The sequence below is a fragment of the Microcaecilia unicolor genome, chromosome 2, assembly GCF_901765095.1.
Source record: "Microcaecilia unicolor chromosome 2, aMicUni1.1, whole genome shotgun sequence".
NCBI lineage: Eukaryota > Metazoa > Chordata > Amphibia > Gymnophiona > Siphonopidae > Microcaecilia > Microcaecilia unicolor.
In genome coordinates this window covers 307,483,273-307,498,219 of record NC_044032.1, presented here as the reverse complement: position 1 = coordinate 307,498,219, position 14,947 = coordinate 307,483,273, and the positions used below count along the sequence as shown (strand labels likewise).

The following is a 14,947-nucleotide window of genomic DNA, read 5'->3' as shown; positions in this document are numbered from 1 at the left end:
CCGTAATTACTGTTTTCAGCAAAAAAGAAAGTTGTAGGAAGTCCAATAGAAAGAATGAGGAGGAATAGAGTCGCACACACAGAGTGAAGGCAATAGCAGATGTGAAAAGGTGGGGGCTGTCAGTTTTGAGGAGTGGTTATAAGAACAGAGAAACCAGAAGGATTTTAGAGGAGAGCAATCTGAAAGCGTGCTGTTCTCCTAGAGTAAAGGAAATTCCCTCGATACGGGAACATACAGAAGAGAAAAGAGCAGGATTAGACCCAGGGGACTAATAGGAGAGGTAGGTAGAAGAAGTTAGGATGAAGGAGAACAGGAAAAGGTATTAGGGAGGAAAGTAAGGTCGACAGAAGAAGAAAGAACAGAATACATAGTGAGAACAAGGGGACAGGGATTTGAAAAGGAGGGATTAAGACAGAACACAGGGTGGGATTGGAAGCAGAAAATGCGCAATCTCTAAGGATTGTTAAGCGAGAATTGCTAGCATAAAGACCAATCCAAAGATTTTGAACATTGAAATAAACTTACAGCAAAACCCAAATCGCAGTCGCCTGGATTCGTTGTTATGCTTCATTCACACAACAAGCACACTCTTGCGCACATCACGCAAATCAAAGAAAGGAGACAGAAAAATAGAAAAGTAGATAAAAGACAGGGGTAAGAACAAGAAAATTGGACAGAACAATAGTGCCCAATACCCCTAAAGTGGGCAGTGTCCGTGATAGGGAGAAGGAGAAAAAGGAAGAGGAACAAAATGAAGGAATAACAGCAGGGAAAGATAAGAGAAAGAAAACATAGAACCTTTGAACGCACAAAATTAAGTATCCCCTCTTGCGTTCAAAAGAAGATAAAGAAGGATAGCGAGTACTGTCAGCGTTCGGGGCTCACCACTGTTTTCAATTACCTCTTCTTATAGACCTCTTTCTGACTCTGTCATACGGGGGACTAAAGGTACTTATTTCATATAACAGATTCTGTATAGTTTCTCTGACCTCCATTGTCACCCAATCACAAGGTCTATTCTGGGGTGGCATTAGGAGCCGTAATTGAAAACTAATTCCCATAATTACTGCTTTCTGTTTGTTTTCTGGATCTAGATATACTCTGGGCCATTTATGTTCCCACATAAATCTTATTAAACATCTGTCTAAGTTTCTGCAAAGACTGAGTGTCACTTGTATATGATCTACCTTGTAGGCTAAATGTAAGGTAAAGAGAAGATAGAATCAATAAAAATAAAGACAGAGATAGGTTTAGATAGATAGATACATTTTATTTCTTACCCAAACACAGGTCTTCAAGTTGATACAAATACAGACATCAGATTCTGGTTTCAGCCGCACAGGGCTTCGCCGTCTGACAGAGGCTTTGGAGAAGACTCTCAAACTAAGCCAAAATCTGCCATCTTTTATACTCTATCCTCTCCATAGAAGTGAATGGTGAGAAACCTTGCTCCTAATCTTTCTCACTTTCTGAGATCATACTTTCCCATGCGATCTGCTATCTGATGTGCCCACCTCCTTCCGTTCTCAGCTACTGCTAATTATCAACATGTTTTGGGAAGCGTTGAGATAACAGTTTCACATCTTCCGGCTGCAATACTTTTCATACTTTTCATACCTTCTCATGAACTCTGTATTACCTCTGTATCATTGTATACCAAAACTAATAAGCTCCATTTTATTCATCTGATCTTTCATTACAGGTGCTATATTTGAATTAAAAATTGTACCAATTTGTGCCAGGATTCATTGTTCAGACCTGCTTTTTGCAGATTCTCAAATATTAAATCATTTCAGTACTTTTTAGCAGTTTAGGCTGTTTAAGGTATGTAAATTGACCCACCACTATTCCAGTGGATGGATCCCAAGCGGGGACACATATTAACTTACAGGAAATGCAAGTCCTTGCTCAGCCAGTCATAGATTTTTAAACCTAGCTGGTATTTTTACAGCCTGAGTCCTAAAATCTGGCCTTCCACCCTTCCGGTGGGCATCCAGTGAGGGCCTCTTGCTGTAGTATAATTATACAGTAGCCAATGTTACTCCGATTTTTAAGAAGGGTTCCAGAGGAGATCCGGGAAATTATAGACCGGTGAGTCTGACGTCGGTGCCGGGCAAGATGGTGGAGGCTATTATTAAGAATAAAATTGCAGAGCATATACAAAAACATGGACTGATGAGACAAAGTCAGCACGGATTTAGTGAAGGGAAGTCTTGCCTCACCAATCTAATGCATTTTTTTGAGGGGGTAAGCAAACATGTGGACAATGGGGAGCCGGTTGATATTGTATATCTGGATTTTCAGAAGGCGTTTGACAAAGTGCCGCACGAAAGACTCCTGAAGAAATTGCAGAGTCATGGAATCGGAGGTAGGGTATTATTATGGATTAAGAACTGGTTGAAAGATAGGAAGCAGAGAGTAGGATTGCGTGGCCAGTATTCTCAGTGGGGGAGGGTAGTTAGTGGGGTCCCGCAGGGGTCTGTGCTGGGTCCGTTGCTTTTTAATGTATTTATAAATGACCTAGAGATGGGAATAACTAGTGAGGTAATTAAATTCGCCGATGACACAAAATTATTCAGGGTCGTCAAGTCGCAGGAGGAATGTGAACGATTACAGGAGGACCTTGCGAGACTGGGAGAATGGGCGTGCAAGTGGCAGATGAAGTTCAATGTTGACAAGTGCAAAGTGATGCATGTGGGTAAGAGGAACCCGAATTATAGCTACGTCTTGCAAGGTTCCGCGTTAGGAGTTACGGATCAAGAAAGGGATCTGGGTGTCGTCGTCGATGATACGCTGAAACCTTCTGCTCAGTGTGCTGCTGCGGCTAGGAAAGCGAATAGAATGTTGGGTGTTATTAGGAAGGGTATGGAGTCCAGGTGTGCGGATGTTATAATGCCGTTGTATCGCTCCATGGTGCGACCGCACCTGGAGTATTGTGTTCAGTACTGGTCTCCGTATCTCAAAAAAGATATAGTAGAATTGGAAAAGGTACAGCGAAGGGCGACGAAAATGATAGTGGGGATGGGACGACTTTCCTATGAAGAGAGGCTGAGAAGGCTAGGGCTTTTCAGCTTGGAGAAGAGACTGCTGAGGGGAGATATGATAGAAGTGTATAAAATAATGAGTGGAATGGATCGGGTGGATGTGAAGCGACTGTTCACGCTATCCAAAAATACTAGGACTAGAGGGCATGAGTTGAAGCTACAGTGTGGTAAATTTAAAACGAATCGGAGAAAATTTTTCTTCACCCAACGTGTAATTAGACTCTGGAATTCGTTGCCGGAGAACGTGGTACGGGCGGTTAGCTTGACGGAGTTTAAAAAGGGGTTAGATAGATTCCTAAAGGACAAGTCCATAGACCGCTATTAAATGGACTTGGAAAAATTCCGCATTTTTAGGTATAACTTGTCTGGAATGTTTTTACGTTTGGGGAGCGTGCCAGGTGCCCTTGACCTGGATTGGCCACTGTCGGTGACAGGATGCTGGGCTAGATGGACCTTTGGTCTTTCCCAGTATGGCACTACTTATGTACTTATGTACTTATGTATCTGCTCTCTCTTAGCAGGTCATAAAGAAGGGCCCAAGAGATAGGCAGAGCTCCGGAGTCTCACTGCATGGATGAGATGATGGTGCAGGGAGGAGGGTTTTTAGATTTGTTAGGAACTGGGCAACATTCTGGGGAAGGGGGAGCCTATTCCGAAAGGATGGGCTCCACCTTAACCAGGGTGGGACCAGGCTGCTGGCATCAGTGTTTAAAAGGGAGATAGAACAGCTTTTAAACTAGAAACTGGGGGAAGGCCAACAGTCGCTCAAAAGCACATGGTTCGGGATAAGGTATCTTTCAAAGATATCACCAAAACAGGGAAGATAGGGTATCCCTATAGTGAGGTTGCAAAAGAGACCGTAGTAGATCAGGTGTCCTTTAAATAAAAATAAAATTCAGATAAAAGATTGCAAATTAATACTGTCAAGCACTGAGCATGATGTAAATAGGAACAACAAACGTAGTTTGAAATGTCTATATGCGAATGCCAGAAGCCTAAGAAATAAGATAAGAGAGTTAGAATATATTGCACTAAATGAAAAAATAGATGTAATAGGAATCTCTTAGACCTGGTAGAAGGAGGATAACCAGTGGGACACTGTTATAACAGGATACAAATTATATCGTAGTGATAGGGTAGATCGAATTGGTGGAGGGGTACCATTGTATGTAAGGAGAGCCTTGAATCAAATAGATTGAAAATTCTGCAGGAAAAAAAACACTTCTTGGAATCCCTATGGATTGAAATTCCATGTGTAAAGGTGGAAAGGATAGTAATAAGAGTGTACTACCGTCCACCTGGCCAGGATGAACAGACATATGTAGAAATGTTAAAGGAAATTGGGGACGCAAACAAACTGGGCAACAAGATAATAAAGGATGATTTCAATTACCCTGATATTGACTGGGTAAATGTAACATCGGGGCATGCTAGGGAGGTAAAATTCCTTGACGAAATCAAGAACTGCTTTATGGAGCAGCTGGTACAGGAGTCGATGAGAGAAGGAAAAATTCTAGACCTGGCCCTTAGTGGAGCGCATGATTTGGTGCGGGAGGTAAGGGTGCTGGGGCCGCTTGATAACAGTGATCATAATGTGATCAAATTTGATATTAGCTTTGAAGTAAGTATACACAGGAAATGCAACACATTAGCGTTTAACTTTCAAAAAGGAGACTATGATAAAATGAGAAGAACTGTGAAAAAAAAATTAGAGTACCGGCTTTGAGGGTCAAAAATTTACATCAGGCATGGATGCTGTTCAAAAATACCATCCTGGTAGGCCAAATATATTTTGTGTATTAAAAAAGGAGGATGGAAGATCAAATGACAGCCGGCATGGTTAAAAAGTGAGGTGAAGGAATCTATTAGAGCTAAAAGAAAATCCTTCGGAAAATGGAAGAAGGAACTGACTGAAAATAATAAGAAACAGCATAAGGAATGTCAAGTCAAATGTAAAGTGCTGATAAGGAAGGCAAAGAGGGACTTTGAAAAAAAGATTGCGATGGAGTCAAAAACACATAGTAAATTTTTTTTAGGTATATTAAAAGCAGGAAGCCGACAAAAGAATTGGTTGGACAGCTAGATAACTGAGGGGTAAAAGGGGCGATCAAGGAAGAAAAAGCCATAGTGGATAGATTAATTGAATTCTTTACTTCGGTCTTCACTGAGGAGGATTTGGGAGAGATACCGGTGCCAGAAATGGTATTCAAAGCTGATGAGTCGGAGAAACTGAATGAAATCTCTATAGATCTAGAGGATGTAAAGGGGCAATATGACAAATTCAAAAATAGCAAATCTCCTGGGCCAGATGGTATTCATCCCAGAGTACTGATAGAACTGAAAAATGAACTTGCGGAACTATTGTTAGTAATATGTAATTTATCCTTAAAATCGAGTGTGGTACCAGAAGATTGGAGGGTGGCCAATGTAATGCCGATTATTAAAAAAGGTTCCAGAGGAGATCCGGGAAATTATAGACCGGTGAGTCTTACGTCGTGCTGGGCAAAATGGTAGAGATTATTAAAAGAACAAGATTACAGAACATATTCAAAAGCATGGATTAATGAGACAAAGCCAACATGGATTTAGTGAAGGGAAATCTTGCCTCACCAATCTATAACATTTTTTTAAAGGGGTGAACAAACATGTTGATAAAGATGAGCTGTCAATATTGTGTATCTGGATTTTCAAATGGCATTTGACATAGTACCTCATGAAGCTGGAGAAGGGTAGTTAGTGGGGTTCCCCAGGGGTCTGTGTTGGGACCGCTGTTTTTTTAACATATTTATAAATTATCTAGAGATGGGGGTAACTAGTGAGGTAATTAAATTTGCTGATGACACAAAGTTATTCAAAGTAGTTAAATTGCGGTAGGATTGTGAAAATTACAAGAACACTTTAAGAGACTGGAAGACTGGGCTTCTAAATGGCAGATGACATTCAATGTGAGCAAGTGCAAAGTGATGCATGTGAGAAAGAGGAACTCGAATTACAGCTACGTCATGCAAGGTTCCACGTTAGGAGTCACCGACCAAGAAAGGGATCTAGGTGTCGTCGTTGATGATACGTTGAAACCTTCTGCTCAGTGAATAACACAAAGTTATTCAAAGTAGTTAAATCGCAAGAGGATTGTGAAAAATTGCAAGAGGACCTTATGAGACTGGGCGTCTAAAGGCAGATGACGTTTAATGTGAGCAAGTGCAAAGTTATGCATGTGGGAAAGAGGAACCCAAATTATAGCTACATAATGCAAGGTACCACGTTAGGAGTCACAGACAAGGAAACTGATCATTGATGATACATTGAAACCTTCTACTCAATGTACGGTGGCAGCTACAAAAGCAAATAGAATGTTAGGTATTATTAGGAAAGGAATGGAAAATAAAAATGAGGACATTATAATGCCTTTGAGTCAATCCATGGAGTGACTGCATCTCGAATATATGTGTGCAATTCTGGTCACTGCATCTAAAAAAAGATATAGTGGAATTAGAAAAGGTACAGAAAAGGGGGACAAAAATGATAAAGGGGATGGGATGACTTCCCTATGAGGAAAGGTTAAAGTGGCTAAGGCTATTCAGCTTGGAGAAAAGATGGCTAAGGGGAGATACGATAGAGGTTTATAAAATAATGAGTGGAATGGAACGGATAGATATGAATCGCTTGTTTACTCTTTCCAAATATTCTAGAACTAGAGGGCACACAATAAAGATACAAAGTAATAAATTTAAAACAAATTGGAGAAAATATTTCTTCACTCTACATAATTAAACTCTGGAATTTGTTGCTAGAGAATGTGGTAAAAGCAGTTATCTTAGCGGGATTTAAAAAAGGTTTGACTAGCTTCATAAAAGAAAAGTCCATAAGCAATTATTAAAGTGAACTTGGGCAAAACCCACTGCTTATTTCTAGGATAAGCAGCATAAAATGCATTGTACTGTTCTGGGATACCTGGATTGGCCACTATGGAAACAGGATGCTGGGGTTGATGGACTTTCGGTCTGTCCCAGTATGCAAATACTTATGTACTTATAGAATTACATTCAGTTCTGGTCACCACATCTCAAAAAAGATATAGCGGAATTAGAAAACGTTCATAGAAGAGCAGCCAAAATAATAAAGGGGATGGAATGCCTCTCAGATGAGGAAAGGCTAAAGAGGTTAGGTCTCTTCAGCTTGGAAAAGAGACAGATGAGGGGAGATATGATTAAGGTCTACAAAATCCTGAGAGGTTTAGAACGAGTAGAAGTAAATCAACTTTTTTACTTGTTCCAAAAGTACAAAGACCAGGGGATACTCAAGGAAGTTACTTGTAAATACTTTAAAAATAAATAGGAGGAAATATATTTTCACTCAACAAATAGTTAAGCTCTGTAACTTTTTGCCGGAGGATGAACTAACAGTGGTTAGCGTACCTGGCTTTAAAAAAGGTTTGAACAAGTTTTTGTATCATCTGCAAATTTGATCACTTCACTCGTTGTTCCAATTTCTATATTATTTATAAATATGTTAAATAGTACTGGTCCCAGTAGGATCCCCATGGCAGTCCACTCCACCCTCCTCCATTGAGAGAAATTACTTTTTTTTTTGTTATTTTTTGTTACATTTGTACCCTGTGCTTTCCCACTCATAGCAGGTTCAATGTGGCTTGCATATTATATACAGGTACTTATTTGTACCTGGGGCAATGGCGGGTTAAGTGATTTGCCCAGAGTCACAAGGAGCTGCCTGTGCCTGCAGTGGGAATTGAACCCAGTTCCCCAGGACCAAAATCCACCACCCTAACCACTAGGCCACTCCCCACCACCCTACCCTCTGTTTTCTGTCCAATAACCAATTCCTTATCCACATAAGAACTTTGCCCCCTATCCTATGACTCTTTAATTTTCACAGGAGTCTCTCATGAGGAACTTTATCAGAAGCTTTCTGAAAATCTAGACACACTACATCAACCGGCATACCTTTATCTACGTTTATTCACACCTTGAAAGAAACTAAGCAAATTGGCGAGGCAAGACTTCCCTTGGCTGAACCCATGCTGACTCTGTCCCATTAAACCATGCTTGTCTAAGTGTTCTTTATAATAGTTTCCACTTTTTTGCCCGGCACTAACGTCAGGCATACCGGTATATAATTTCCTGGATCACCCATAGAACCCTTTTAAAAAATCGATGTCACATTGGTCACCCTCCAATTTTCAGGTACTACAGACGATTTTAATCACAGGTTATATAATACTAACAAACCAACAAAAAGAAGGTCCAAATCTCCCGTAAAAGTAAAATGAAAACCACAAAAAGGGCGGACGATGAACCAAAACAGACCAGAGAAGGATCATAGGGAGTAAGAGCACCAGAAAAATTTTATTGGGACCCGTGTTTCGGGCAACAGGCCTTTCTCAGGGGTCCTGAATCTGACGTTTACAGATGCACCTCCGAGATACTCATGAAACGAAAAGCAAAATACTGGCAGTACTGCACTCTCTCCTTCTCCTGCTTCCACACAACAGGAAGGCCTGTTGGCCGAAACACGGACCGTGTAGGGTCCCAATAAAATGTTTCTGGTGCTCTTACTCCCTATGGTCCTTCTCTGGTCTGTTTTGGTTCATCTTCCGCCCTTTTTGTGGTTTTTATATAATACTAACAGCAGATCAGCAATTTTATACTTGAGCTCTTTGAGTACCCTTGGATGTATGCCAAGGGTCCAGTTGATTTACTACTCTTCAATTTGTCAATTTGGCTCAGTACATCTTCCAGGTTCACCGAGATTTCTTTCAGTTCCTGTGCATTGTCCCCCTCGAAAACCATTTCTGGTACAGGCAGATCTCTTACATCTTCTTTTTTTTTTTTTTTTTTTGAAAATATCTTTATTGAGTCAGAGGCATGACGCCCAAATATCAGCCAACAACATTCAAACTGCTTATTACAACACTGTTCTTACATCTTCTTTTGTAAAGATAGAAGCAAAGAATTCATTCAGTTTCTTTGCAATGGCCTTGTCCTCCCTGAGAGTACTTTTTGTTCCTTTGTGATCTAACGATCCCACAGATTCCCTCACAGGCTTTCTGCTTCTGATGTACCTGAAAAAGTTTTTACTGTGAGTTTTAGCCTCTGTGGAAAGTTTCTCTTCATATTCTCTTTTAGCCTTCTTTTTATTAATGTTTTGCATCTGACTTGCTTCTTATTTTCTTCATTTGGGACCTTTTTCTATTCTTTGAAGGACAATCTTTTGGCTGTAATGGCCTCTTTTACTTCACTTTTTAACCATTCTGGCTGATATTTTCTGTTCTTTCCAACTCTACAAAAATGTGGAATGCATCTGGACTGGGTTTCCAAGATGGTATTTTTGAATAACATTCATGCCTGATTTAGAGGGGCATAATGGAACAGAAACGCCTATCTCCATGGGCGTTTATCTCCGAGAACGGGTCCGTGAAGGGGCGGGGCGGATCGTATTTTTTAAAAGAAAAAGACGCCCATGTTTTATTCGTCAAGGTGTGAGCTGGGCGTTTTTGCTTTTCAGCGATAATGGAATATGAAATCGCCCAGCTCAAAAACGAATAAATCCAAGGCATTTGTTCGTGGGAGGGGCCAGGATTCATAGTGCACTGGTCCCCCTCACATGCCAGGACACCAACCGGGCACCCTAGGGGGCACTTTTACAAAAACCAAATAAAAGGTAAAAGAGCTCCCAGGTGCATAGCACCCTTCCCTTGGGTGTTGAGCCCCCCAAATCCCCCTCAAAACCCACTGCCCACAAGTCTACATCATTACTATAGCCCTAAGAGGTGAAGGGGGGCACCTACATGTGGGTACAGTGGGTTTGGGGGGGTTGGACGACTAGTAGCATTAAGCAGCACAATTGTAACAGGTAGGGGGGGGGATGGGCCTGGGTCCACCTGCCTGACGTCCACTGCACCCCCTAACAACTGCTCCAGGGACCTGCATACTGCTGCTTGGGAGGAGGGTATGACATTTGAGGGTGAAAGTAAAAAGTTGTGAAACATCATTTGTTGTGGTGGGAGGGGGTTAGTGACCACTGGGGGAGTCAGGGGAGGTCATCCCCGACTCCCTCTGGGGGTCATCTGGTAATTTAGGGCACTTTTGGGGGCCTTATTCGTCAAAAAACAGGGTCCAGGAAAAGTGTCCTAAATTCTAGCTCAAAACTGTTCCATTATCGGCGAAGGGCGCCCATCTCTGTTCGCCCGATAACCACGCCCCAGTTCCGCCTTCGACACGCCTTCGATACGCCCCCGTCAACTTTGTCCGCATCCGCGACGGAGTGCAGTTGAAAGCGTCCAAAGTTCGGCTTTCGATTATACCGCTTTATTTGTTTTTGTGAGAAGAACGCCCATCTCCCGATTTAGGTCGGAACTTGGGCGTTATTCTCGTTCGATTATAAGCTGGTTAGTGTCCTAACCTTTGCAGCCAATCCTTTTAGTTTCTTTTTAACCATTTTCCTTATATTATTATAGTGAGCCTTTCAAAAATTAAATGCAGCTACAGTAGATTTCCTTTGTTGCTTCATCCCAGATAGTAGCTCAAACATGATGATGTTATGACCACTGTTTCCCAGGGGATTCAAAACTGCCACCTCTCGCACCATGCCCTCCACGCCACTACGGACCAGATACAAAATGGCTACCACTCTCATCGTTTGCTAGACCAGCTGCTCCAAGAAGCAGTCATTTATTACATCTAGAAATTATATCTCCCTGGCACTCCCTGATATAACATCTATCCAATCAATATTGGGGTAATTGAAATCACCCATTATTATAGCATGCCCAATTTACCAGCTTTCCTAATTTCTGTAAACATATCTTCATCTGTATGTTTGTTCTGTCCTGGCAGACAGTAGTACAGCCCTACAAGAATACTCCTTCCCTTCACACATGGAATTTCTATCTATAATGATTCCATGGTACTATCTGTGACTGTGACATGTGATATATTTATTTTATTTGACTCAATTCCCTCTTTAACATATAGTGCAACCCCCTCCCCCCCCCCCAAATTTGATCCTCTCTATCATTGTAATACAATTTGTACCCTGTTAACACAGTGTCCCCATTGATTGTCCTCTTTCAACCAAGTCTCTGAGATGCCTATTATTATATCTACCTCATTATTTAGTGCTATATATTCTAACTCTCCTATCTTATTTTTTAGGCTTCTAGTATTTGTTTACAGGCAATTCAAATTATGTTTTTTCCTTTGATCTGCAAGCTGCTTAGAAGTTGAAGGGGATAATGTGCATCCTTTATCCTGCTCTCTAATTAAGCACACCTAGATTACCTTCAGCATTGTGGAAACCTCTCTGCTTGGATTCTCTAAATCTCCTGTTTCAATAGTATCCTGCAAGGATACTCCACACAAAACCATGCGCTCCTGGGCACTAATGGGTTAAAAAGCTACTCTATCTCCTTTTTAAAAGTTAGCATCAGCAGCCTGAGTCCATCCCAGTTAAGGTGGAGCCCATCCTTTCAGAATAGCTCTCCCCCTTTCCCAAAATTTCACCCAGTTCCTAACAAATCTAAATCCATCATCCATGCACCGTCATCTCAACCACTCATTGAGACTTCGGAACTCTGCCAGCCTCTTGAGTCCTGCACATTGAACAGGAAGTATCTTTGAAAATGCAACCCTGGAGGATCTGGGCTTCAGCTTTCTACCTAAGAGACTAAATTTGGCTTCCAGAACCTCCGTCCCATATTTTCCTATGTCATTGGTACCCATGTGTACCAAGACAGCCAGCTCCTCCCCAGCACTATCTAAGATCCTGTCTAGGTGACACGTGAGATCTGCCACCTTCTCACCATGCAGGCAAGTCACCAGGTGATCCTCACATCTACCAGCCACCCAGCTATCTATATGCCTAATGATTGAATCACCAACTACAACAGCTGTCCTAACCCTTCCGTCCTGGACAGAAGTTCATCATAGTACATCCCCTAGTGGGCAGGTTCTGGTTATAGGAGTACTTCCTACTTCACCAGGGTGATGCTCTCCTTATAGGAGACCTTCCTTCTCCAAGGCAGCACAGGAGCTGCCAGCCTGGAGATGGAACTTCTCTACAACATCCCTGTAGGTCTCCTCTATGTACACCTCTGTCTCCCTCAGCTCAACCAAGTTTGCTACTCTAGTCTCAAGAAAACGGACCCATTCTATGAGAGCTAGGAGCTCTTTGCATTGGGCACACACATATAACCACTCACCAAATGGGAGATAATCATACATATAACACTCAATGCAAAAGACTGAATAGCACCCTTCTCGCTGCTGGACTGCTGACTTCATCTTAGTATTTTTGAGTTTTCCAATAATTTAAAACTTGCTAAGGTATTAAGGATATTAACCTAATATTAAAATGTTTCTCCTATTGACCTATAAGTGCATCCACTCTGCCGCTCCCCAGTACTTCTCCACTCTTGTCTCTCTACGTCCCCCCTCGATTACTCCGTTCTGTAGATAAATCTCTCTTATCTGTCCCTTTCTCCTCTACTGCTAATTCAAGACTCCGTTCCTTTTATCTCACTGCACCTCACACCTGGAATAGACTTCCCGAGCCTATACGACTAGCCCCGTCTGTGGCCGTTTTCAAGTCCAGACTCAAAACCCACCTCTTTACCGCTGCTTTTGACTCCTAACTCACTTGCCCTGTCCTTTATGCTCACCTCTTTATTCCCTTACCCTTAATTGTTCTGTCTGTTTACCTGTCTTTCTAGATTGTAAGCTCTTTGAGCAGGGACTGTCTTTTGTGTATGGTGTACAGCGCTGTGTATGCCTTGTAGCGCTATAGAAATGATTAGTAGTAGTAGTAGTAGTTTATATGGTATATTGTGTGATTTATTGTTTTCTTCTTAGGATGTAATGAAATGTAATTAAAACTGTAAGATCACTCTTCGTTTGTTATCCTAATCACAATAATTGACTATAAATGAAGAGTTGTGCTAGGGGTGGGCAGGTGTTGGGGAAGGTGGCTGGGATGAAGACTAAACTGGGTCTGAATGTGCCTGCTAGAGGCTATCTGTTAATGTTGTGGTACAAAGTTCAAGCTTTAAAACTAAGGGGAAAAGAGTATAGAGATTAGTTGATTAGAGTATAGAAATTAGTTGCTTTTTTATATTTTTATTCTGCCTATCATTAGCCCACAATTCCTACTTTAAACCCCAATCTTTAAGTTCCCAAAGCACAAGGCAAAATAATGTTCACTTACCAGAGTAATGTCCTCTTCTCTCAGAACGTCTCTGAAAGAAAGTTAAGTGGGACCTTTCCTCATTATATAGTTTTGAATCTAAGGGGACTGCTTCAAACAGACCCTTTCAAACTAACTCAGTAGTCAGATTGCCCTTAGTAACCTCTGCAAGTATTCTACTGCCTCACACCTTAATTAACACTTAATTCAGGTCAATGGCAGTGCTACCTCTCCAGCAACCAAAGAACAGAAAATAACTGTATTTTTGAACAAAATTTGAACCTTCCTCCTATCCTTTTAAATGTCTTTGGCTGTTAAGTTTCTACCTCTAGAAAAAGTTTCATTTTAAAACTATGGGAAAAGTATCTACTTTTAGAGAAAAGTTCAATTTAAAACTATGGGAAAAGGGTTGTACACTATGAAAACTAGCTAATAATGCTTGCTCTTCTCTCCACAGGCTGTTAATGCTGTGGTGCAAAGTTCAAGTTTTAAAACTAGGGGGGGGGGGGAAGAGTATGGAGATTTGTTTGATAAAGTTTGCTTTTTTATATATTTCTCAGAAAGAAAGCTAAGTGGGACATTTCCTTTTTATCCCTTTGAATTTAAGGGGACTGCTCTGCACTTATTCTACTTCCTCATAGACTTTTGGATAAGGTGGTGTTTTTTAATCCTCATTCCAATATTCATGAATTGGGATTATCGACTTCTGTCATGCCTTGTCTGGAGGTCACTGATACCACCTTTAACTTGCTTGTCATTAGCTCTCAACCTGAAGATGTCACCATCTCTGCTTGGGAGCCTTTGGGATTTCTCATTGCTGGATCCTTTTCAGATGTTGAAGTACATCTGCCTCTCATTTGCTGGCTTCCTTCCACAGAGGACATCTGCCAAGGGGGGGGGGGGGGAGGGGGAGATGCTGGACTGTTAGGCATGTGCCTCTACCCAAGGGTCTGCCAGATAAATTAAATGAAAATGGAGCATCTCCTTATATCATGCATGCCATTGAGACATCTTCTCTTCAAGCCACCATTAAGCAAAAAGTGGAGATTCCATCCAATCAATCTCTTCCTGGGTTTGAAGACATGGAGGGGCATAATCGAAAGGGATGCCCAAGTTTTGCTGAGGACGTCCTCTCAAAACGTCTCGATGGAGGGGCGGGGAAATCCATATTATCGAAACAAGATGGACGTCCATCTTTCGTTTCGATAATACGGTTGGGGATGCCCAATCCTGAAATTTAGGTCGTCCTTAGAGATGGTCATCCTTAGACCTGGTCGTTTATGATTTTCGGTGATAATGGAAACCAAGGACGCCCATCTCAGAAATGACCAAATGCAAGCCCTTTGGTCATGGGAGGAGCCGAGCCAGCATTCGTAGTGCACTGGTCCACCTGACATGCCAGGACACCAACTGCGCACCCTAGGGGGCACTGCAGTGGACTTCATAAATTGCTTCCAGGTACATAGCTCCCTTACCTTGTGTGCTGAGCCCCCACACACCCCCAAAACCCACTCCCCCCAACTGTACACCACTACCATAGCCCTTACAGGTGAAGGGGGGCACTTAGATGTGGGTACAGTGGGTTTCTGTTGGGTTTTGGAGGGTTCACATTTACCACCAGAAGTGTAACAGGTAGGGGGGATGGCCTGCCTGAAATGAACTGCACCCACTAAAACTGCTCCAGGGACCTGCATACCGCTGTGATG

The 14,947-nt window shown here is 41.9% G+C and overlaps 1 long non-coding RNA gene across 1 annotated transcript; it reads left to right on the top strand.

Moving 5' to 3' along the window:
* The first annotated feature begins 2,881 nt into the window (after window positions 1-2,881).
* Window positions 2,882-6,559, top strand: LOC115462432. Its single transcript, XR_003940844.1, has 3 exons — window positions 2,882-2,913; window positions 5,353-5,355; window positions 6,470-6,559. It is a non-coding gene; the product is annotated as an uncharacterized LOC115462432 (long non-coding RNA).
* The last annotated feature ends 8,388 nt before the right edge of the window (window positions 6,560-14,947 follow it).